Raw genomic sequence first — 22,183 nt, forward strand, 5'->3', positions numbered from 1 at the left:
TAATATTTTAGGGTATAAACTTTTAGTCTCTTCTTTTGTATATATGTATCTATGCTTTGGTTTTTGTTTTTGAAAAATGGGTTCATGGAATATACACTATTTTGTAATCTGGTTGCTCCACATTCTTACTGTGAATATTTTTTCATATCATTGCATGTCCTTCTATTCCGTAATGTTTAATGGCTGGGTGGTTCTCAATTGAATAGATGCGCCACAGTTTAACCAATTTCCTACTGCTGAAAATTTAGCTTGCTTCCAATTTTTCACTTAAATGCAACACTGAGATAAACATTTTAATAGCTAAATCTTTGAGCATCCAAGATTATTTTCTTAGAGTAAATTCCTGGAAGTAGAATTGCTTGGTTAATAGCCATGCAAACATTTTGGGTTTTGACACATATTGGACAACTGCTGTTTTACTAAAGGGAAAAATCTTTAACATTTATGAAGCTAGTATGCACCGGGTGCACCGTGCTAGAGGCTTTAGCTGCATTATGTCTCTCTCACAACAACCCAGCTGAGGCACAGGGCTGCTGAGGCACAAGCCGGGATCAGAACTCACTTGTGTCCCACCTAAAGCCCGTGCTGTTTCGAAACCCCACTCTCTCGGCCTCTATTTAATGTGGTACACAAGTGGGCTAAGGCCCTTCTGAGGACACTTGGGTGGCTTAGCAGTTGGGCATCTGCCTTTGGCTCAGGACTTGATCCTGGAGTCCTGGGATCCCACATCGGGCTCCCTGCATGGAGCCTGCTTCTCCCTCTGCCTATGTCTCTACCTCTCTCTCTCTGTGTCTCTCATGAATAAATAAATACAATTTTTTTTAAAAGGCCCTTCTTAAGGGCTTTTATAAAAGCTCTATGTTATTGGTGGAGGAGAAGCTGACCGCTGTAATAGTATATCTCAGTGACTTAACCCAATAGAGATGGCCCCATGTTTTCATCATAAGGCCAGCAAGGTGGGCAGGGGGTAGGTCATGGCAGGAGGTGTTCCATGCAGTCATTCAGGCTCCCAGGCTCCTACCACCTGTGACTCTCCTTTAAGTCTTCTAGGATCACGGACGGGAGGATTATTTTGGGCTGGGAGCAAGTATGTGGTACGCATCCCTTCTGCTCCTATTCTGTTGGCTCGCATTCATTGGCATGGCCCCACTTCCCTGCAAAGGAGGCAGGGACGTGCAATGGGGCTGTGAGCCCAGAAAGAAAACACAGATACGACCAGGCTCTAACAGGATCTGCCACTGTGTTGACGGCAACTGGCTGTTCTTACTAACCCCCAGTTAATTGGCAAAATCCACAAATCCCTCCCTCAGCCTAATAAAGACGTTCAGTGGACTCCCAAGCTGTGTGCTTTGGGGGTGTGGGGAGCTGATAACAGTAACAGAAGCTAACGGTTATGTAGTGTGCTCTGTATAGAAGGGAGTATCCTAAATGGGTGAGCACTCAAACTTTGGAGTCAGCCTACCTAGGTTCGAAATCTGGCTGTTAACCTACTAGCTGTGTGGCCTTGGGCAAGCTCCTTAACCCTGGCTTCAGGTTCCTCATCTGGAAAATGGGGCGAATAATGGTACCCATATCCCAGGTGGTTGTAAGGATTAAATGTGCCATATCTTTAAAGTACTTGGGACGGGGGCACCTGTGGCTCAGTGGTTGAGCGTCTGCCTTCAGCTCAGGTTGTGATCCTGGAGACTCGGGATCGAGTCCCACATCAGGCTCCCTACATGGAGACTGCTTCTCCCTCTGCCTGTTATTAGGGATAACATAAGAGATGCCTATTTATTTATGAATAAATAAATAAAATCTTTAAAAATAATCATAATAAAGTACTTGGCACAATGGCTGGCACAGATCAAACCTCATCTGAAATTTAGCTACCGTGGCTGGGATGCCGTGCCAGGCGTCGCGCTAAGTGCTCTGAAGTTATCAGACTTCTGAGGGCCACGGTGGTCTCCTCTATAAAGTGGGAGCGATCATTTCTTGCCACTGGGCTCTTGTTGCAACATAGTGAAGTCATTCACGTACAGCACAGCCCAGCATCTGGCCAGAGGGGGCCGCTCGGTGGACGGCAGGCCTGCTTGATGTCCCCCACATGTTCCGATTCATCGGGGGCGGCCCAGTCGCCTCACCCACCCTGTGTTGCCGCCGAAGGTCACTGCCCACAATTCCAGGCTCTCATTCACTATTGGCCGAGGGGAAAAGAATTCTATAACCAAAGCCATCTCCTGCACTCAGCCCCTGTCCCATTGTACACGGCGAGCATGGTGCTGCAAGCACATTATTCCACTCCTGAGGACGCCGTGCCCTTCCCCCTCGGGCTCCTATTCAGCTTAGATTAAAAAGGCACTGCCTTTCCCAGCTGCCTTTCTGAAATATTCATCCTGCACACAGAATTCCAGTGCACAAGGCAGCCCCTTCAGGAGCCTGGGGACTTCTTTTTCCAGCAGCGTGCCCACCAGGAGGCCAGGCGGTGACGGGCCCACTGAGCAGCCTGTGGACTAGTCCTGGCCACCACCCAGCTGGCGCGGGACATGCTGCCCACACCAGCCTTCATCCTCCTAGGTCCTGCTTGGTGGCCTCACAGCTCCGCTCTGCCCTTAGACGCCCAGACAGGGCCTCTCTAAAAGGAACCTCATAAGTTCTGTGTCCTGGTCACCTTCCTAGATCTCCTACCTCCCTCTCTGTCTCTCCCCCCACCCAACCCCTATTTGGGCAGACATCCTAGATAAGCATATCTCTTTGGCCCCAAAGAGCCAAATGACCAATAACCGTGCATCTGCCCTGATGTTATATTTGGTTCACTCATGCCCGGGATGTCCTCTCTCTCTCCCCATCCCAGCTCCCGGGACACCAGCGTGCGTCAGAGCCTCAGACTGCCAACACTCTCATTCAATATCCTCTCCCCAGCCCCAGTCCCATTTTCCCTGGACAGTTTGTTTGGTGGCCCTGAGCCACCTTGTCCCTCAAAAGACTCAGGGCCTCCCTATCTCCCATGAACTGCTCCACATGCTTGTCGGTAGAATGCCAGTGCACAGTTTTGCAAGTCCACTGATGCCTGAACTGTATTTAAATTCATCTGTTCATGCCTTAAACTTATGAGTAAGGAAAATAACGATTCGGGGTGACGCCCGAATCCTCACTGCTAATGTGAGACGAATTTTTGAACGGGTAAAGGTCGCCCCTAAGGTGACCCGCCTACTTTGTGGGATGCCTGGGAGCCACGATCTGCCCGGATTTAAAAAAAAAAAAAAAAAATTCATCCATTCACTCAAATATTTAAAGAGTTAAAAAAAAAAATCTTTTAATTAATCATTTAAGGAATGCCTATGTCCAGTCACTGTGCTAGGTGCCAGGAGTACCAGGTCTAATAGGTCATATTCCTGCCTCCACCAAGCTCCCAGTCCAGTGGTGGAGAGAGACCAGGAAATAGATAATGAAGGGATAGCCCGACGGCTGTGAGGATGGGGACATGCTCAGACAGGAGAAATGCCCCAGCTTACAGGGTCAGCAACGGCTTCCCAGATGAGGCTATCCCTAGCTGAGTCTTAAACGAAGAGGAGAATCAGGCCCACAGGGGAGCCGGGGCAGCCTTCCAGGCAGCCAAGAGAGCAAGGGTGTAGGCAAAGAGGCAGGAAACAGCAAGGAACCATTACAACCCAGTTTGAACCACTAGATGGAGAGGTGTAGGAATTGGGGCTGCAGAGGGGTGAGCCTAGGTTGTGATTACAGGGAGGGCCCACTCAGCCAATTTGCCCTGACTTTCCTTTTTCAGCACTGAGAGTCCCACATCCTAGGAATCCCATCCCCGCCCCCGCCCCAGTGTCAAGCAAAGTGGGGCAGCTAGTCACCCTCATCGAAGAGCTCTTTGTTGAGTTGAAGGGCTTGGACATTTTGTAGAGGTGACCAGGAGCCCACGGAGGATCACAAGCAGGCAAGACACAATCAGATTTGTATTTACAACCTACCCAGAAGACCTGCTCCAACTGCTTCCGCAGCTGGGCCCAGTGGGCACATCAACCACGGCGTCATAACGTTAGAGCACACCGACCACCGATACTTTGCCATGAAATCGAAGGCTCCGTCACTTGCTGCTGGCCTGCAGTCACAGAGGACACCACGGAGGGTGGCTGGAGATGGAAGCTCCTCCTCCTTGCACACCCACGCGGCTCACGGTAACCTCCTCCCTCCGAAGCACTTCACTTCCTGAGCGTTAGATGACAAAACATAGAAATTCCGGAGACAGTCCAAGCATGTCGTGGTCCAGCACGACTTCCAGCTAGTGCCAGACTTTCAGAGCCCCGGGGATAATATATCTAACGCAAGGGGACACCAGTTGCCTAAGGAAATCCGATATGGAGAGAATCCCACTGTCACAGGCTTGATGGATATCAATATTGCTGTGTTGGTTCAGGTCTCATTGAGGCCAACTAGACTGTTTCCAGAGCAAAGAGAAGACGTACTCTATTATTTATTAGTTTTATTTGTTTGCATAAAAAGATTCCGCTTACATGGCTAATTGCAAGTAATACAACAACCAGGGGGTGAGGAGGATCAGAACAAAAGGGATGTCGGGAAGGTAAAAACCATCCCGGCAGTATTTATCCCTTCCGCAACTATAGTTCAGGATATTAATTATATAACGTTATTATAAATGTCTATAATTATAGACATTCTAGCTACCCAAAATATTCATTAAATCTGTCCTTTGAGATGTTCTGTGGGTGATGCGGAGGAGCCTGTTAAGCTCCTGGTGCTGGTGGAGGCAGGAAGTGCTCCCTGGGGAGGCTCGGTGGGCAGGTGAGCGGGGCCGCCGGGTCCCACGCAGACAGCAGAGGCAGGAGGAAGGCACGCGGGTCTCGGGGGTCCCTGGCAACGCAGGCCGCCTGGAGGGAGGCGGAGAAACCCCCCTGAGAAGTACCCATGGGCATGCGGTCAGCACCCCAGGGACACGGCCGGGTCGGGCGATGCTAGGGGAGAGAAGAGCCAGGGCGGCGGAGGGGGCCAGGCCCGGCAGGCGTCGGGGCCAAGGCGACTGCCACTGTCCCGTCCCTACCCTTCCCTCCATAGCGGCCCCTCAGGCGTCTGCTTCAGAACATAACCAGCAAACGGAAAGGAGACGGACATGTCCTAGTGAACCGAGTGTCAGGCCTGGGCACACACTTCTTCCAGAGGTCACCTGGAATTCTCCGGTCACTGTCACGGCTTCGTGGCTCCCCATCCCGACTGCCATCCTCCTGTCGGGTAACGGACCTTGCGCTTACTCTCTCTCCAACCCTCCCGGCTTCTGCACCCTGTCCCCGGCCCTGGGCGTCCCCGCTCCCTGACCCCCTCCACCTGGCCTGCCTGACCCTGACCCACGGGGCAAGCCCGCCGGCCTCCCTAGCAGCTACATGAGCCCAGGGAGCTGACCTCCCCTGCCCGCCGTGGAGCTCCGCTGCCGCCGCCTCCGTTAGGACTCAGTTTGGGGGCAGCCTGGGGGGCTCCGCGGTTTAGCGCTGCCTTCGGCCCAGTGCATGATCCTAGAGACCCGGGGTCGAGTCCTGCATCGGGCTCCCTGCATGGAGCCTGCTTCTCCCTCTGCCTGTGTCTCTGCCTCTCTCTCTCTCTCTCTCTCTTTCTCTCTCTCTCTGTCTCTCTCTCTGTCTCTCTCTCTCGAAGGAATAAAGAAATAATCTTAAAAAAAAAAAAAAGACTCCGTTTGGGCAGCAGCATCCCCAGGAAACCTCTCTGGCCCGGTCCCTGCACGTGCCGGGACAGGAAATCAGGAGAGGGCAGGCGGCTTCCTGAGAGCACACAGCCACCACGGAGCGGGGCAGGGCTGGCCCCAGGCCCACGGGCACCGGCAGAGACACGTGCCCGGGTTGCGACCCGAGAACTACAACAGACGCCCTGTCCCCAGGGTGCTCAGCGGCTGGCCCGGCCCACTTCTTGCCAGAGCCCCCTCCGCAGGGCCCGGAATGTGCGTACGGATCATCCATTCTCTCCCGGCAGAAAACCACAACCAAAGGTAGCGCCCAACCTGTTCTGCGCCGGGCACCTGGAGGCTCCGGGGGACAAAGTCGGCCTCTGCGACAGGGAGCGCTTCCCGGGCCCGCGGCTCCCCCCGGGCTCCCCCCGGGCACCCCACCCCGCGCTCCACCGGCCATTCCCGAGGCGATGGGAGCAGCGTTCATCCCCAGCTTTGCACTAGGCCAGCTATCAGGGACCCGGTGCACGCACGGCGCCGCCACCCCGCACCTGCCAGGGCGCTGATAAGGTGCCCTGGCGGGGTCTGGACCAGCAGCAGCAGCCCGGGAAGCGCGGGGCCCCGCGGAGCCAGAGGCACGCTGCCAAGGCATCAGGTCAGGGATGGAGGAACAAAGAACGAAATGACACCCCAAAGCACCGAGGGCTGCACAGGAGAATGAAGCAGGCGCCCCCAGCAGCCCGCCCCACCCTGTTTTCCGATGGCCTCAAAGGGTCCCCTGCAACTTGGAAGCGGGAATCCAGATGCCAGGTGTGCAGGGGCCCGGTCCGTGACAGCCACGGCTGGGGGAGGTGTGTGCAGTACACACCACTTCACGGCGCTGGGAGCTTGTCTCCCACACGCTCCGGGAAACCCTCTCGGCCCTCCCCAGAGAGGAGCTGTTAGTTCCAGGCCCAGGCAGCTCCGCCCCGTCAAATGCTGCCCCCCTCATCTTCCACCTGCCTCCCCCAGCCCCACCGTCTTAATCTATTCAAAAGGCTGTTACCCAAATGAACCTTCACTCGCTTCCCATCATCCTTCTCCGCGAGCTGTTAGACCCTGGCTCCTGACTCCTTCAGCTTTCTCAGAGAAAACGCCTCCTCTAGTTTCCCAAAGGAGTGAAACAGGTGGAAATCCTGGGGGTCTTGGTGGGATGGCCCCAGCTTTGCACTAGGAAGCAGAGACCCAGCTGGCCATTGTCAGTAAATCCTTTAACCTCTCTGGGCTTTGAGAGTTTTGTCTGTATGTTAGGTACGAAAGTACTTTATTCTGAATACCCAGGTCATGTTTGGAAACCTCTTCCAACTCGAAGGTCTATGATCAAACCCAAGTCCAAGGTCCACCACCTTTCATCCATACATTCTATGTGCCAGGAACACAGAGGGAAGAGGGGTGGTCCCTCCCCCACAGAGCCCATGCCTAATGGAGAGTCAAGCATGCAACTATCCAAACACGATAAGAGGCACAGGCACGTTGTAGCCCAGGGCTCTGTGGGAGCTGAGAAGAGCCTCCATATCTGCCTGGAAATGGGCAGAACAGAGCAGGGGATGAACTAGAGGTTAATGGATGGGCAAGATGGGCAAAGGCTTTCCGGGCTGAAGGAAGAGCCAGTGCAAAGGCACGAGGCTACTGGAGAGCCTGGGGCAGCACCCCACCAAGCTCCTGGACCACATCCCCATGTCCCCTGTTCTTATTACCTGCTTGAGATGGCACAGTCAATACTTTTCAGCTTTTTACAGATCCAGATCCTTTGTGCTACTAACAAGAAAGTAAGATCTGGGAAAAAGATAGGATCAGAACCACGTCTTTCTTGTCTGGTGCCCTTTGCCCACCTCATGTGTTCACAGACTTCTCTGGGCCACCTTATCACTCAAAGTTCCTAGAACACTGGGAATGTTATTCCTTCTGGAACTATCTCCACCCCACTACTTTCTGGACAACTGAGCTCAACATAGAGTGCCATAATGGGAGGGCAGAAAAGTGGTGCATAGGAAACATACCACTCGGGGAAATAAATGCTTATTAAATACACAAACATGTCAAACCTCTGCTGTAGCATCACTTCCTCCTTGAAGCTTTCCCTGACTACTGATTCAGGCAGGGTGTCCCTCCTTTATTTTCCCAGAGCCCGGATGCTAATGCCTGAGCACCTGTCATACTTTTCTATAACTATCCCTCTATTCACTCACTACCTTCCCTGCCAAACTGGGCATTCTAGACATTGTCTGGTATACAGTAGGTCCTCAATGAATGGTTTTGGATGCATGGATGGATAGATGGACAGAAAAACAAGCCTATTTCATTGTGAGACAGTGTGAAATTGTAGGAAGAACTTGAAACCCAAAGGGAAGACTTAGGTTCAAGTGCAGGTCCACCACCATTGGCCGTATGGCTCTGGATGGCTTTCCCATCCCTCAGAACCTCCGGCCCCTCTTCTGTGCTAAGGGAATCTGAATGTACCTACAACCTGGTCATGAGATTTGAATGTGATCGCCCCTGTGAAGGTGCTTTGTAACCTACCAAGTGTTGGGTACATGGTACCTGTATTTACCAATTAGGATGCTTCCAACAGCAAACAAAAGAAAACCCATTCTAACTTAGCTTAAACAAGGAAATGTCTTGGCCGCCTAACCAGATATGCATGACTAGGAAGCATTTTGAGCAGGAATTATAGAAAGTAGAAAACATGAATTTTCCTAAAACAATCTCCGTAAACTTGCCTTTTCCTCCGTGGCATGTCTGGCTTTAAAACAGCAAGCTTTTAGCAGTCACACCCAACCTGAATGAGAACTAAAGGCCACCTATAAGAAAAATGTCTGTGCCTGTATTGTAGCTGTTTGTTTAAGCAACAGGTTACGCCTACAGACATTCAATTCTTTTGCCTCGTCTCTCCCGAAATCCTCTTCAGCCACCCTGCCTAGATATTTACAGTGATATTTGTGTTTTTAATAAAAATGAATCTTGGGAGGAAAGGCTAATAAAATAATCATAAGCACATACCCACCTACCATCAGCACCAGAAGATAAAAAATAAAGAGCTACAGGAATGCCAAGAGACAATAACATGGGATTCTTTTGTTGAGACCTTCCAGGGGACCTTAGTGTTTTGTTAGGTAGGAGCGACGGGACCTGAACACCTGCACAGATGAAAGCACGAGGCTCTCGTGTAATTCTGTAGATACATCCAGATGCATGCAAGCCACAGCACCCAGCAGGTCATGCACAGAGACTGCCAACTGTACTCCCCAGAACAGCGTCAGTTGTTGGAAACTTCTAGTTCCTAATTTAATAGGAGGGCAAGGCTGGGAGAACAGGAAATTCAGACTGATGCAGAATAAGAGCTGAGCTTGAAGGGGAGGGATAGCAATTAAAATGCAAGCCCTAGGAAAAGACCAGCCCAGAAGAATTCTGCTGGAATGGAAGGAAAGGGAGCAACAACACAGTCATTGCCTTGCTCTCTCAATGCATGGTTTCTGGTCTATACCCACCTTCCTCCAGGGTGAATTTAGACATGTCTGATTTTGAGCAGCTGCAGCGAGAAAACGGTGCTCCTGTAGGCATCTCCTGCCATAACTTCATGAAGAATCTTTACCCAGATGTGTAGAGGGGATTGTGGAAAGGCACAACTGGTTGCCACCAACCAAGAAGTTGGACAAATGTCCAAGAAGTTGGACAAGAAGTAGGGAGTGGCTCCAGGTAGCCTGCCTTGAGCTAAAATCTGCAAGTGTCATCGTCCAGGAGCAGCTTTCGATGTGGCTAGAGAGGCGGACGTCAGGGTCCTAGTCCCCATCCAAAGGCTGGGTGAGCCAGGCAGCATCCAACCGAAAGCGTCAGATACAATCAAAGTCCGTCTTTGTGTGCCAGAAGGACTGCCAGTCAGAAGGGAGGTGGGGCAAGGTCCTGATAAAGGCACAGGGATAAGCATCAAATCCAAAGAGAAGAAAAACCCTTGCAGGGGGATTAAGCGATATCAAAGACACCAAAGTGCCAGGTAGGACAAACAGCGGGGGGACAAGGTGAGGGGAAGGTTACATATTCTGAATATCCAGATTCTGAACTGTCCTGGATTCATGGTATTTCCAGAGTTCAGCCTTCTTAAGATCAAAAGGAGAGACGGTTAAAATAAAAAGAAAGAAGGAAAGGAGTTGACCCGGCTCAGCAGCTTCTGATTGGATTCTCTTGCTGTAAGAATGGATACATAAAATATGCTTATATAATTGCAACAGAAAAGCTCAAAATAACCGGCTTCTGCAGAAGCACAGGGAGTGACTGGGGATCCCTCAACTATGTGCCACGGGAGGATACACCATGGTGCCCCAGGACCATCCAATTGACCCTAGGTCACCCCCATTATCCTGCACCAGGCACTGTGACAAATCATCCTTAGGCGAGGACAGTGACGAGGGGTTTTGTATAAACAGATCATTATTTTTAAAGACCTTTTTAAGAAAAATTATCTTTGAATGCATCGAGTATTTAGATTCCTAGATAAATGGTCATCTACTGGAGCTGACAAAGAGTTACAAGTGCCAATTACTGTACACATAATAAATAAGACAACGAGATTATTTGTGAAGTCAGAAAAGTGTATGTTTCAGGGGTAAAAAGAGATTGGTCATACGTGTGGTAAATTATGGTCATAATACACTACCCGCATTGCTATGAAATGCACATACTGAGTTTTGCTGTCTGGGCAGCCAAGAGAGATCTATCCTTGTTTAAGGATTTGATAATACATTTGATATGATCATAATTAATTTGATAATATAAATTATTATCAGAATAACTCAATGTAGTGTTATCATGTAGGTGATCTGGATTAAAACCATTATACCTTTTCTGAGGGGGGAAAAAAGCCTGTGGTTTGGGGTTTATCACATCCTTCAGCCTCCACTTGCTCACCTATAAAACTGGGTACCTTACTCCTCTTGTGATTCTTTCATTCGACATCTAACAAACATTCATCAGCCCCCAACCACGTGCAGCCACATCCCAGGTACAGAGGTGAACAGGATAATGCATTCGCCTTTGTGGATTTACATGGTGGGGGGAGGGACCATCAGCAAACAAGTATACAAATCAGCATGCGATGCCACTGTAGATAGGGTAAGTGCTCTGACCAAAAAACAAGGGCAGGGTACAGGCACAGAGTGGAAGTAGGGGTCATGCAGGGGGAGCTGGTTTGGATGACGTATCCAGTCCACATCTTTCAGGGGAGGTGCCCTGAAGGGAGGGCAAGGCAGCCATGTGAACGCTGGAGGAAGCGTTTCCAGGCATGGGGAACGGCAGGTACAAAGACTTTAAGGTATGGAAGTCACCGACAGGTTCAAGGAATGGCCCAAAGGTCACTGTGCCTCATGGTAAGTGAAAAGAGGGTGAAGAGGCAGGCAGAAGCAAAGCTTTCTTTTAGACTTCCAGGTGGGGTGTATGAGCCCGGGGCACAGGTGTACACTTGGGTCTGGAGACATACACGGATGTTAACACAACAAGCATGGAAGGTAAAGCCTAAGGGCTGGACAAGCTCACCTATGAAGTCCTCGAGAAGAGAAAAAAAGGACTGAGGACTGAGCCTAGGGGCACGTGACATTCAGAGAAAGAGCCAATGAAAGAGGCTGAACGTTATTAGTTCAGGTGAAACTGGACTAATGAGGTGAAACCATTAGTACGGCAGAAAAAGCAAGAGAATGTGAATATTGCAAGGAGAGCGAGCGATCTGGTTTTGCAGGAATGATACAGGGTAACATAGGTTAAAGTTTTAGCACAGTGTCCAGCAAAGAGAGGACTCTCGAAAATGTTACCTGCCTCCTCTAGTTTCAGAGAGAATCCGGTAGCACAGGATTTCAGATGAGGGGGAAATCAGCAGAGACTGGAGAAAGAAACAGTATTCCCCACCCCAGTTTAAAAAAAAAAAAAAAAAAAGACTGGTTAGGGTTAACACGAATTTCTCCTAGAAACCCCAACAGCCCAAATGGCCAAATGTTGTGAAATGTTTACGATACGCTGCTGCCGCAGCAGGGAGACCCTGAAACCTGGTATCTGCAGCCACTTCTCAGCATTACTTATTACCCAAACCTCACAGGCCTGGCCTTTCCACCAGCTCGGGCGGCGGGCCGGGATTCTGAGGCAGGGTTCAGGCTCACTCAGCGTGGAGCCATTCTTTTTTGTGCACCATCCTTCAAGCTCGGAGACATGGGGACTTGGTGCTGGAGGCCCCCCCGCTCCCCTCTGCAGGCATTCACAGACATCCGGAGGAAGCAATGGCAGCCCAGCTCTGTCGTCCCTCTGAGCAGCTAGAAAAGGTCTCGCTGACAACCATTTAAGATCCAGGCCACGCTCCATCCGAAGAAAATACAAACCCAGCTGTCATCTAACTCACAACAAATGTGGGCCCTCCAGTGGTGATCTGAATGGATGGAGCACCAGAGAAAGCTGCCAGACTTCAAAGGATAAAGGGACCTAATGGAAAGAACCAAAATAATCCCTCGTTGAGCACTTTTCAGCTGGGGAAGCACATGCACATTCATGGTTTCATAAGATCTGTGGCCATAAATAGGATGCTACCCCGCTTTTACAAACAAGGAAACTGAGACAGAGGGGAACTGGTTTACCTGAAAGCACATGATGCATTTAATAGCAAAGCTAGGATCATACGCAGGTTTCCTGGCTCCTTGCCTGCAGGGCTACCACGAGGATTGAGTGAGATATGGAAATGGGTGTGTGTAGGATGCTGAGATGCCAGGCCTCACAAACCAGAATTAGGAGAACCGAATTTTGGAGCTGAAATCCCGACTAACTAATCACCAGACAAGTTACCCTTAACCTCCCCAGCCTTCGAGTACCTCACCTGATGGTACCTCCCTCCTTTTCGAACCGTGGTAAAAATCAAATGAGAAAATGGAAAGCACACAGCACACTCTCTGGTACACCCTAAGTGCTCAATAGGTATTTTCAATAGCAATAACAATTATTTTCCACTATTTGAGTGGCCTTGGGCAAGTTGCTTCTCTTTGTTTTTTTGGGAGTTAGAGGTGTCCTTACCTAGAAAACGAGGGGAAGCTGAACTAGGCTCAGTCAGAAGGCGGTAAGAACATGGTGATTCGGCATGAAGACTGGCATCAGGTGGTGAGGTTTGGGTGCAGGCTCCTCTGAAAGTTACTGTCTCAAAACCACATTGCCCCATCAGTAAAGTGAAGATGAGAAACAGTGCCTACCAGCTGGGGTTTTTCTGAAGATTACATGAAATAACGCACATGGAATTTTTAGTACGGAGTAACACATGATAATAATAATAAATAATAATAATAAAACTTGGTTAATGAAGTTGTTTCCACTTTTCTGCAGTTCTTTTCCAACAATGGCAAGGATCATACAAGACAATGTGCTTAAGGACCGCCCCCCCCCACCCCAGTCTTCCATCTGTAAAATGGGGGCTTGGTCTATAGGGTCTCAAAGATCCTCCATCACTGACATTCTCTGGGGTTATGGGTATCTCAAGGCAATGCCTCTTCCCAAGGAGCTGCAGAGTCTACCCAAAACTCAGAGTTGGAGAGCCCAGCTGACGGCTGTTACACAGCTTGGAAGCCACTTCTCCTGGCACATGTCCCCTTAGCGTTAACTGTCAGCAAACCCAGCCTTTGAAGCAACTGCAAATGATGTATCTGTGCAGGATGGAGAGTCAGCAAGTGCCGGCGCCATGTCCTCCTCCATGCTTACCCAACTCCATCCTCTGACTTAGCATATTCCTGGGTCATTTCAGGACACAAAGAAAGTTTCAGAGGAAAGAGAGGACGGTTCTCCCCCTTCCTTCCTAAATATATACTCGACTCCCTGTTGTAATTACTCTCCTTTCGGTCCAAAATATTTAGCAGAAACATTTGAGAAGCGGGCGAGCACCTGCCACCAAGCGATGTCACATGAGGCCTCTACTGCTCAGAGTCCCCTGATATCAGATGACATACTCTCTCCTGCACAAAAGCTGCATCTGGGTAATTAGAATCAGACTCTGCAGCAGAGTTTGAGCAAAACTTGCTGAACAAAATGTTATCATGCAGCTCCCTCGCTTCCCCCATCTCCCAAGACCAGCTCAATGAAAAGACTTGTCCAATAAGAAGACTTAACCATTTCCTCATTAGCCATTCTTTCACCCATTCAGGCCAAATTGGTATTTGATGCAACAGGGAAATGTGTCGAGTACATTATTAATCAAGTTCAGCAAAGGAAAGGTCAGGGGGGTTACGGGCACAATTACGGGATATGGGCAACAGGCCAATGAGAGAGCGTGTCGGGGAGGAGGGGGAATCTATGGCAATGAAATTATGGAGGGTTATGAATAGTTGGAGGCAACTGAAGGGCTGATATTCTGCCCAAGCTGGACACGTGCGAGGCTTCTCTCTTCAACTGCTTTCAACTGTTTATTATTATTATGGGGAAAACGTCTTGGCTCCAAGGCAACCAGTACAGAGAAGTGAACCCAGAAGGCCTCAACCTGGTCTTGGGAACAAGAATCACTCGCTGCCAAAAATTCAATTGGAAATGTATCAGACTGGTTAGAGCTCCAACGAGGAAAAAGATGTCAAGGTGCCCACCGAAGGAAACTAGGCTTGTTACCTTTCGATTTCCTGATGCAGGTGCTCGATATTCTCAACAGCCCCGGGGGGGGGGGGGGCAGGAGGGGGGGGGCAAGGGTTTCCAAAAGACTTTTCCAGATAAAGTATGCTGGGGTCTGGAAATGGCCCCCAAACTGCCTTAACTGGGCATTGATTCTTTAGAATCGATGTGCATTTAATTCTACACACACACACACACACACACACACACACACAAATGGTAGCAAAACCATCAAGAAGGTCTCCCAAGGGCACAGCACAAAGAATATCTCTGAGGAAGTCCCAAAAGTTTGCAAAGGATGTTGCACCAGAAGTGAACCACACAGCGTTAAAACCCTCAATCCCTGTAAACAGGCGTGGCTATGGAAAAAGGGCTCACGTTAAACTATAGCTACAGAGAGGATGATCCATCCAGTTCATCAAACACAGAGAACACCAGGCAGAAACGAAGTTGCGGTCATTTTGTAAAGGTTCTTAGATTATTAATCTGAATCGTCAATGAAAGCTTTCATTAAGTTGCACCCTAGGAATTGATTTGCAATGGGTCGCTCCAATGTGCTATGCAAACTTGCTGTAGAAAATTAGTCATCCTAGACTCCCTAAAGAATACAGACATGACATCCGGGCATCTGTTAAGTTTGCTCAAAAACATATGCGAGCCTTTTTTTAAAGAACCATAATTACATCCTGCTGAAACCTCCAAGGACCCCGCTAACTGCCTTTGTATTACAACATCCATTTCCCACTTAGGCAGGCTCGGCTCTGCTATTTAGATGTGCGTTGCAATCTGCTTGCTCCTCCAGCACACTTTCTTGGCTAGAGGCTACAAACGGTCAGGTCCTTCATGCTCAAGACACCGGACTTAGAAGAAGCAAGAGTCACAGGGTGGTGTGTGCATGCACCCTTTGTTAAAATGAAAGCAGGAATGTAAAGCCAAAAGGGAATTTTAGCACTAATCTAGACCAAGTCTCTCATTTCAGATGCTACACTCAAGACCAGAGAGGCAAGTGGAAGGCCCAATGTCACACAGCTTAAACATGAAATGGCAGAACAATGAAAAGATTAGGCTCTGGTAAGACAAACAACAAATCCATGTGCTATTATTTATTTGCTGTGTGGCTTTGAGCAAAGCACTTCACTTCCCCGAGTCTCAGTCTTTCATTTATAAATGGAAACAGTGTCTGGGATTAAAGAAGCACCCAAGGAACATGAGCTGTCAGTCTCCTTTTCACTGTCACAAGCATGACCTAGTTCATCCTCCAAACAATGTTACAAGGGGCGGTGGCGGGGGGGGGGGGGACTGGAATTACCTAGCCTCGTCATACAGACGAGGAAGCAGGGGCTCACAGTAGCAAAATGACTCTTCCAAGGTCACACATCCCCAGGTCCAGCTTCTCACAATCCTGCTGAAGTGTGGGGGGAGCTGAGCCCCATTCAGTGTCCTACCGGTTTGCTTGACTTTACCCAAAGATGAACAAGAAGGTTTGGCTTGGAAGGAAGAAGCCTGCTTACTTGTGTCTATAGGAGAGCAGAATTATCATGGCCACCATTCTCAGGGCTTCAAATCCTGCAGGGCCTCTGGGTCTGGCTGGCTGTTCCCTGCCCCGGGGAAGGGAAGAGAAGAGTTGCATCCCCGAACCTGCTACTGGAGGTTGGGAGCATGTGTATGGCCGGGGGCCGGGGGGGGGGGGGCATATTACTTCTTCAGGACTCTCCTGCATGTTTTAAAGCTGACATCAGAGTACTTGTCAATGCTCCATCAGTCTGCCCTCCTGACCCCTAAATCTGGCCTTTGGGAAAAATCTAATTGCCTACTCTGAGTGACACCAGAGCCACGTGAGAGATAAAGTTATATACAGTCACTTTGTGATTATGTTTCCTAATGGGAGGAGAAATGCATTGAACGCATTGAATGAATGCATGAGTGAATGAATGAATGCACACCAGGATTATTTATGCTAAGCTCTGGAGTGCAATAGAATGATGTCTCCATTACTGCGTCTTCTGGGAACTCAGCCCCTGTAAGGCCGTTAGTCAAGGACGGAGCCACGAGAAAGCCGCTGGGGCTGTCTTTAATACAGACCCTAAATATCAGGCCTCTCTAAGCTTCACTTTGGAAGGTTTCCAGTCCTTAGGCCCACAAGGATGGAAACACAGCTCAGGCAGGATGAGTTACTAGGGGGGATACCATCCCACAGGGAGGGAGAGAAGCCTCCAAGGGCAGATGGGCTAGAGGTATGTCATCTTATTTAATAGAGCCTATCGGAGGCTTTCTGAAAAAGCTACCACCATAGGCAATACCCTATATCCTTGCTATTTGTCCATTCACTGATTCATTCACTGCATGAAAAGTTCTTAGAGAACCTACAATGTGCCAGATATGAGGCCAGAAATACACGAACAAGTAAGACTTGGCCTGAATCCTTGAAAAGCTCGTTCCTCAGTAGGAGAGACAGACAAGGAAACAGCTGTCCACAATGAAGTGTGAGAAGTCCACCACAGGGGTCAGCTCTAGGGGCCCTGGAAGTACAGGGGAGGGGCCTCCAACCCAGCCAGGAAGAAGGTGGCTGGAGAAGGCTTCCCAGAAACGACTCCTGATCTGAATCTTCAAGGAGAACAGAAAGATCTAGCATGGTCAGTAGGTGGTTACGGAGGGAACAGCAAATACAAATGCTTAGAGGCTGTGAGAAGATCATGAGGAGTCAAGAAATTACAGATGGTGCTGTGTGACGAGGATTGAGGGCCTGGTCCTGGGTTCCTCTGGGCATGACAATTCTGGGCCTCAGGGTCCTTGTGTGCACAACAATGACTCTAGATTTAAAGCCCCAAATATCAAAGGGGGGAAACCAACCAGACCTAAGAAACCTGCTCTCAATGGTGCCCCAAACAAAATGTGCATAGCTGACACAAGCCATGGTTGGAACAGTCTAGCAGCTACTAAACTATAGCTATTTATTAAACCCTAGCTAGTGGTCTGTTTAATATTTGGGAGTAGTGGGATAGAGTCGGGCGTAGCAAGGAGCTGCTATGTATCAAGCTCTCACTATGCCTTAGACGGTCTCAGTGTTCTCTGAAAAGCATTTTTCTCCCCATTTTACAGATGAAGAAACAGGCCCAGAGCCGAGAAGCAATTTGGAGAGGGTCCTAGCCCAGGGGTCTGTTGGGTTGTGGATCCAGCTCTTCCCAGGACATCCGTCTGCCTCCCACCCACCAATGGCCACTGGAGCAAGCCCATCCCAGGGACCCGAAGCCTTTCCTCAACTCAACACCCACGTTCTTGTCCAGGTAGGAGCTCCTGGCTCCCCTCTGCAAACCAGCCTCACAGGGAAAGCTGCAGAAACGCAACGCTCCTAGGCGAACTGAGCAGAGAGCAGCCCTGGCTCCCCTACAAGTGAGGGGCGCCCCTCGACAGCCCTCCCTCTGACCTCCCAGAGCTGCAGACCTAGAAGGGCCCCACGGGGCATGTACAGCCCTCAGGCGCTGCTGCTTCCTCTCTGCACCACCAGCCCTGAGCTCCAGGGGAGCCACAGTCTCCTGACATCATGCCTCCTGGTAACCCGACCCCTGATGACCGCTCCCTCCTCAGCCCTTTTGGGCCCATTGTACAGGCACAGGGGAGAGAGGTCAGCCCCCAAGGGGAAGGAGCCAGGTGGGGATCTTGTGAGTGGCCGCTGAAATGAGAGATAATTTTGGTTATTGGCATCTCCCACAGGACTTCCCCATTCTCAGAGCTGCTCCTAATTCTCTGGCTGCTTGGAGAACAAGACCCGCTTCAGTTCACACTAAAAGAGCAAGGGTGGCTCTCCCTCTGGGCTTACACTCTGCATTAGCTGGCCAAGCGCAGAAGCAGGTTTAGTCAGGTGCTTTTTTACTCTAAGAAGATCAACACTTGTGAATAGACCCTTTATTTAATCACTGCCACGTGCCCTCTGTAGGGTCAAAGTACCGGGCCAACATTAAATTTATTTAAATACAATTCTAATTCAGCAGACATAAGGGAAAGCTTGAAATTTATAGCTTCTTTAAGTCCCCTGGGTATTTGTGGAGCACTGCTATAAGCGTGGCCTATGACCAGCTCTAAACAAAAACGAGACTCAGTCTCTGCTCTCCAGCATCTTACACTCTAGCTGGGAATCCAGCTCCCATCACTACCACCGACTCTGCTCCTGTCAGCATTTCCTGGATAGTTACCATCTACCCGGTACCCGCTAAACATTTGTATTATCTCATTTGATCCTAATAGGGTCAGGATACGGCCGCTACTGTTTTTCCCACTGAACAGAGAAGTAAGGTGAGGCAGAGAGATGAAGTCCCTTTGTGAAGGCCACGGAGCAGAGATTTTCATCGTTCGACTCCACCGTTCGACTCCAAGCTCATGGTCTTAACCCACATGCGACTCAATGAAATAAAGGGCCAGGTAGGAAAAAGAAAGAGACAGTTGAATAGAGTCGGAGAAGAAAGAACAAGAGAGGAGCGCCTGGGTGGGTCATGATCTCAGGGTCCTGGGCCTGAGCCCACATTGGGCTCTGTGCTTACTGTGGAGTCTGCTGGAGCCTGTCTCCCTCTCCCTCTGCCCCTTTCTCTCCCACTCCCCCCCCCAATAATAAATAAAATCTTTTTAAAAAAGAAAAGAACAAGAGAGAAGAGATAGGGACTGTTTCAAGTGGAGGCGAATCTTGGAGAGTGGCTAGGGGTGGCTGGTTGGAGAAAAGGGGGCGATATGGTACAGTGGACAGATACCACCTCTGTTTCCGTGAGGAAAACCAGTCCTGTCCACAACAGCCCAAACACAAGCTCTGTCTCTACGTACTACGTCATCCATATCCTTGGAAACTGTGCTCTAGACACACCTGAAAAAACACCTCAGGTAGGATCATTTCTAGTTCATTCTTTCCAAAAGGAGAGAGGTGAAGTTCTTGCCCTCATAAAGGAATCTCAGATGTGCTTAATGATAAGATTTTGCCCAGAGATCTTCCTATGAAAGGCAGTAAAAAGTCAAAAAACATTGTTGTAGGGTAAACCTCGCTTTGCATATTGAACAAATTCACCCAAAGTAACAAGAGACCACAATTTTCTAAAGTTCTGAGTGAAAGAGCTCTACAGTGGCATCTGTAAAGGAGACCATGATTTTCTACAATGGAAAACAGGTCCTTAACTCCCGTACCTTGGAAAGCAAGTTGCCTGCGGACCAGGCTTTGTTAGCATTCATGCTTACTGCTGTGGGAGCATCTGCCTGGCTCAGGTCACTGGGCCCACACGTGTCGACTGCCCACTACATGCAGGGGCTCCAGGACTCTGGGTGCACACTGTGGGGGATGCAAAGATGCTGTGGTCACAACAGGTGAACAGTAGCGGAAGACCCACGCACACACAACTAGAACCAAAGTTGGAAGACAGGGATAGACAGGGTGCCCCTGGCTGCTTTCAGAAAACTAGGCGAGGAGGTTCAGTCGGCCCGAGAGGATGAAGTCTGGCCGTGTGTCTGAGAAGTAAGTGGGTAGGCATCGCTCTTTTGGGAAGCAGGGCTTCCCTTCACGGGGAGGCAGTAATGGCAGATGGTAGAGTAAATTAAAACAAAACAGCTAAGGCTTCTATGACACTGTGATATAATAAGAAATACATATGTGGCCCTCATCCCCAGCTCCTGGCACAGAGCTTCAAAAACCCTTGGAATTTCCTGAGAGGGATGTGGTATACCTGGGTATCAGTTAATCAGGTGCTAATGAGATGACTCTTGGGGGGGGGGGCGCCCAGGTAGCTTTAGGATGGGGCTGGTTACCAGAGAAACCAACCATGTGATTAGAGGGTTGGAACTTTGAACCCCCTGCCCCTCAACCTCCAGGAAGGGAAGAGAGGTTGGAGACTGAGTTACCTCCAATGGTCAGTGGTTTAATCAATTGCGCCTATGCGATGGAACCTCCATAAAAATCCCTGAGCAATGGGGTTTGGGGAGCCTCAAAGTTGGTGTACGCATTGAGGTGATGGGAGGGTGGCACACCCAGAAAAGGCATGGAAGCTCCACACCCCTTTCACACACCTTGCCCTATGCACCTCTTCCATTTGGTGGTTGTATCCTTCATAATAAGCTGACGATAGTAAAATCGTTCTCCCGAGTTTTGTAAGCCATTCCCGCGAATTATTGAACCCAAGGAGAGGATCACAGGAACCCACAATCTAATGCTGGTTGGTCAGACGTACGGGTGGTCTGGACTTATAATTGGCATCTGAAGCAGGGGCAGTCTTGTGGGACCCAGCCCTAAACTTGTGAGGTCTGACACTAACTCCAGGTAGGTAGTGTCAGAATTCAACTGAATTGAAGGATACCCAGCTGGTGTCAGAGAATTGGTCAGTGTGGCGAAAAATAAAATAAAAACCTGGCGTCAAAAAAAAAAAAATCCCACAACCCACATTTGGGGTCAGAAGAAGCGTTCTGTGGGTAGCAGAGCTTTAAATATACCTGGGCTTGATTTTCAGCTTCCTCACATCTGAGCTGTGGGAAACTGGGGGAAATGACACCCGCTAAGTTTTCTTATCTGTAAAACAAAGAGGGCAGCAATAGTAATACACACATCATTGGGATTGCTGAGAAGATTATACCAGAATGGTCTCTGATGTTCAAATATTAGCTGTCGAATATATGGATGATTGGATAAATGAATGAATAATCGCTAATACTTCACGGCATTCAGTTAAGCGCAAGGCACTCTTCTAAGTGTTATTAACCTACTGGGTTCTCAAAACAGCTCTAGAAGGTTGTTACCATCCCCGTTGTACAGATGAGGAAACTGAGGTACAGAGGAGCTAAGTAGGTCACTGAAAGTCCCACATCAAGGAAGTGGCAGGTTTGAGTTTCAAACCCAGGGCTGACCCCAGAGCCTGTGTTCTACTCCGCTAGGATAGGCTGCTTTTGGTAAGTGTCCAACACTTGGGAGGTGTTACTGTTGTTACGTTGTTATTTATGTACAGGACACTGTTTCCCAAACTGAGGTTCCTTTTTAAAAATGTCGTGGCCATGGGGCCCCTGGGTGGCTCAGTTGGTTGAGCATCCAACTCTGGGTTTCAACATCTGGCTCTTGGTTTTGGCTCAGGTCATGATCTCAGGGTGGTGAGATCGGAGTCTGCTAGAGTTTCTCTCTCCCTCTCCCTCTGCTCCTCCCCAATACACACTCTCCCTCGCTCTTTCTCTTTCTCTCTCAAATAAATACATAAATCTTTAAAAATTGTAAAATGAAAAAAAAAATTAAAATGTCAGGGCCATGATTTTATGATAATGGATATTAGAAAGAAGAAATAAGTAGCCCATCAAATCCAGGATTTCACTTACGTTATCCTGTGACAAGCTACATTTTTTTTTTAAGTGAGTCAATTTAAAGACAGATATGGGATAATAATCACATGGCAGAAATCAGGTCAGTGGTATATTAACATCCAAGAATCAATGGTGTTTGATGGAAAGGGGCACAGGCCTTGAAGCCATGCAGACAAAGCTGGCTTTAACACCCAGTCTAGGGGATCCCTGGGTGGCACAGCGGTTTGGCGCCTGCCTTTGGCCCAGGGCGTGATCCTGGAGACCCGGGATCAAATCCCACATCGGGCTCCTGGTGCATGGAGCCTGCTTCTCCCTCTGCCTATGTCTCTGCCTCTCTCTCTCTCTCTCTCTCTGACTACCATAAATAAAAAAATAAATAAATTTAAAAAAAAAAACACCCAGTCTACCGCTCTCAGCTGTTGAACCAAGAGAAAGATACCTAGCTTCTCTGAGCCTTTATTTTCCTATCTGTAAAATGGGTACAATGGTGCCCCCTCTCATGTCCTATTGAAATAAGGATTCAAGTTAAAGTGTCCTGAAAGCACCTGT

The 22,183-nt window shown here is 49.2% G+C and overlaps 1 non-coding gene across 1 annotated transcript; it reads left to right on the plus strand.

The window, feature by feature from the left end:
* The first annotated feature begins 3,076 nt into the window (after positions 1-3,076).
* LOC121476697 lies at positions 3,077-3,226 on the plus strand. The gene has a single exon (XR_005983991.1). It is a non-coding gene; the product is annotated as a U12 minor spliceosomal RNA (small nuclear RNA).
* The last annotated feature ends 18,957 nt before the right edge of the window (positions 3,227-22,183 follow it).

Source organism: Vulpes lagopus, chromosome 15 (genome assembly GCF_018345385.1).
Source record: "Vulpes lagopus strain Blue_001 chromosome 15, ASM1834538v1, whole genome shotgun sequence".
Lineage (NCBI taxonomy): Eukaryota > Metazoa > Chordata > Mammalia > Carnivora > Canidae > Vulpes > Vulpes lagopus.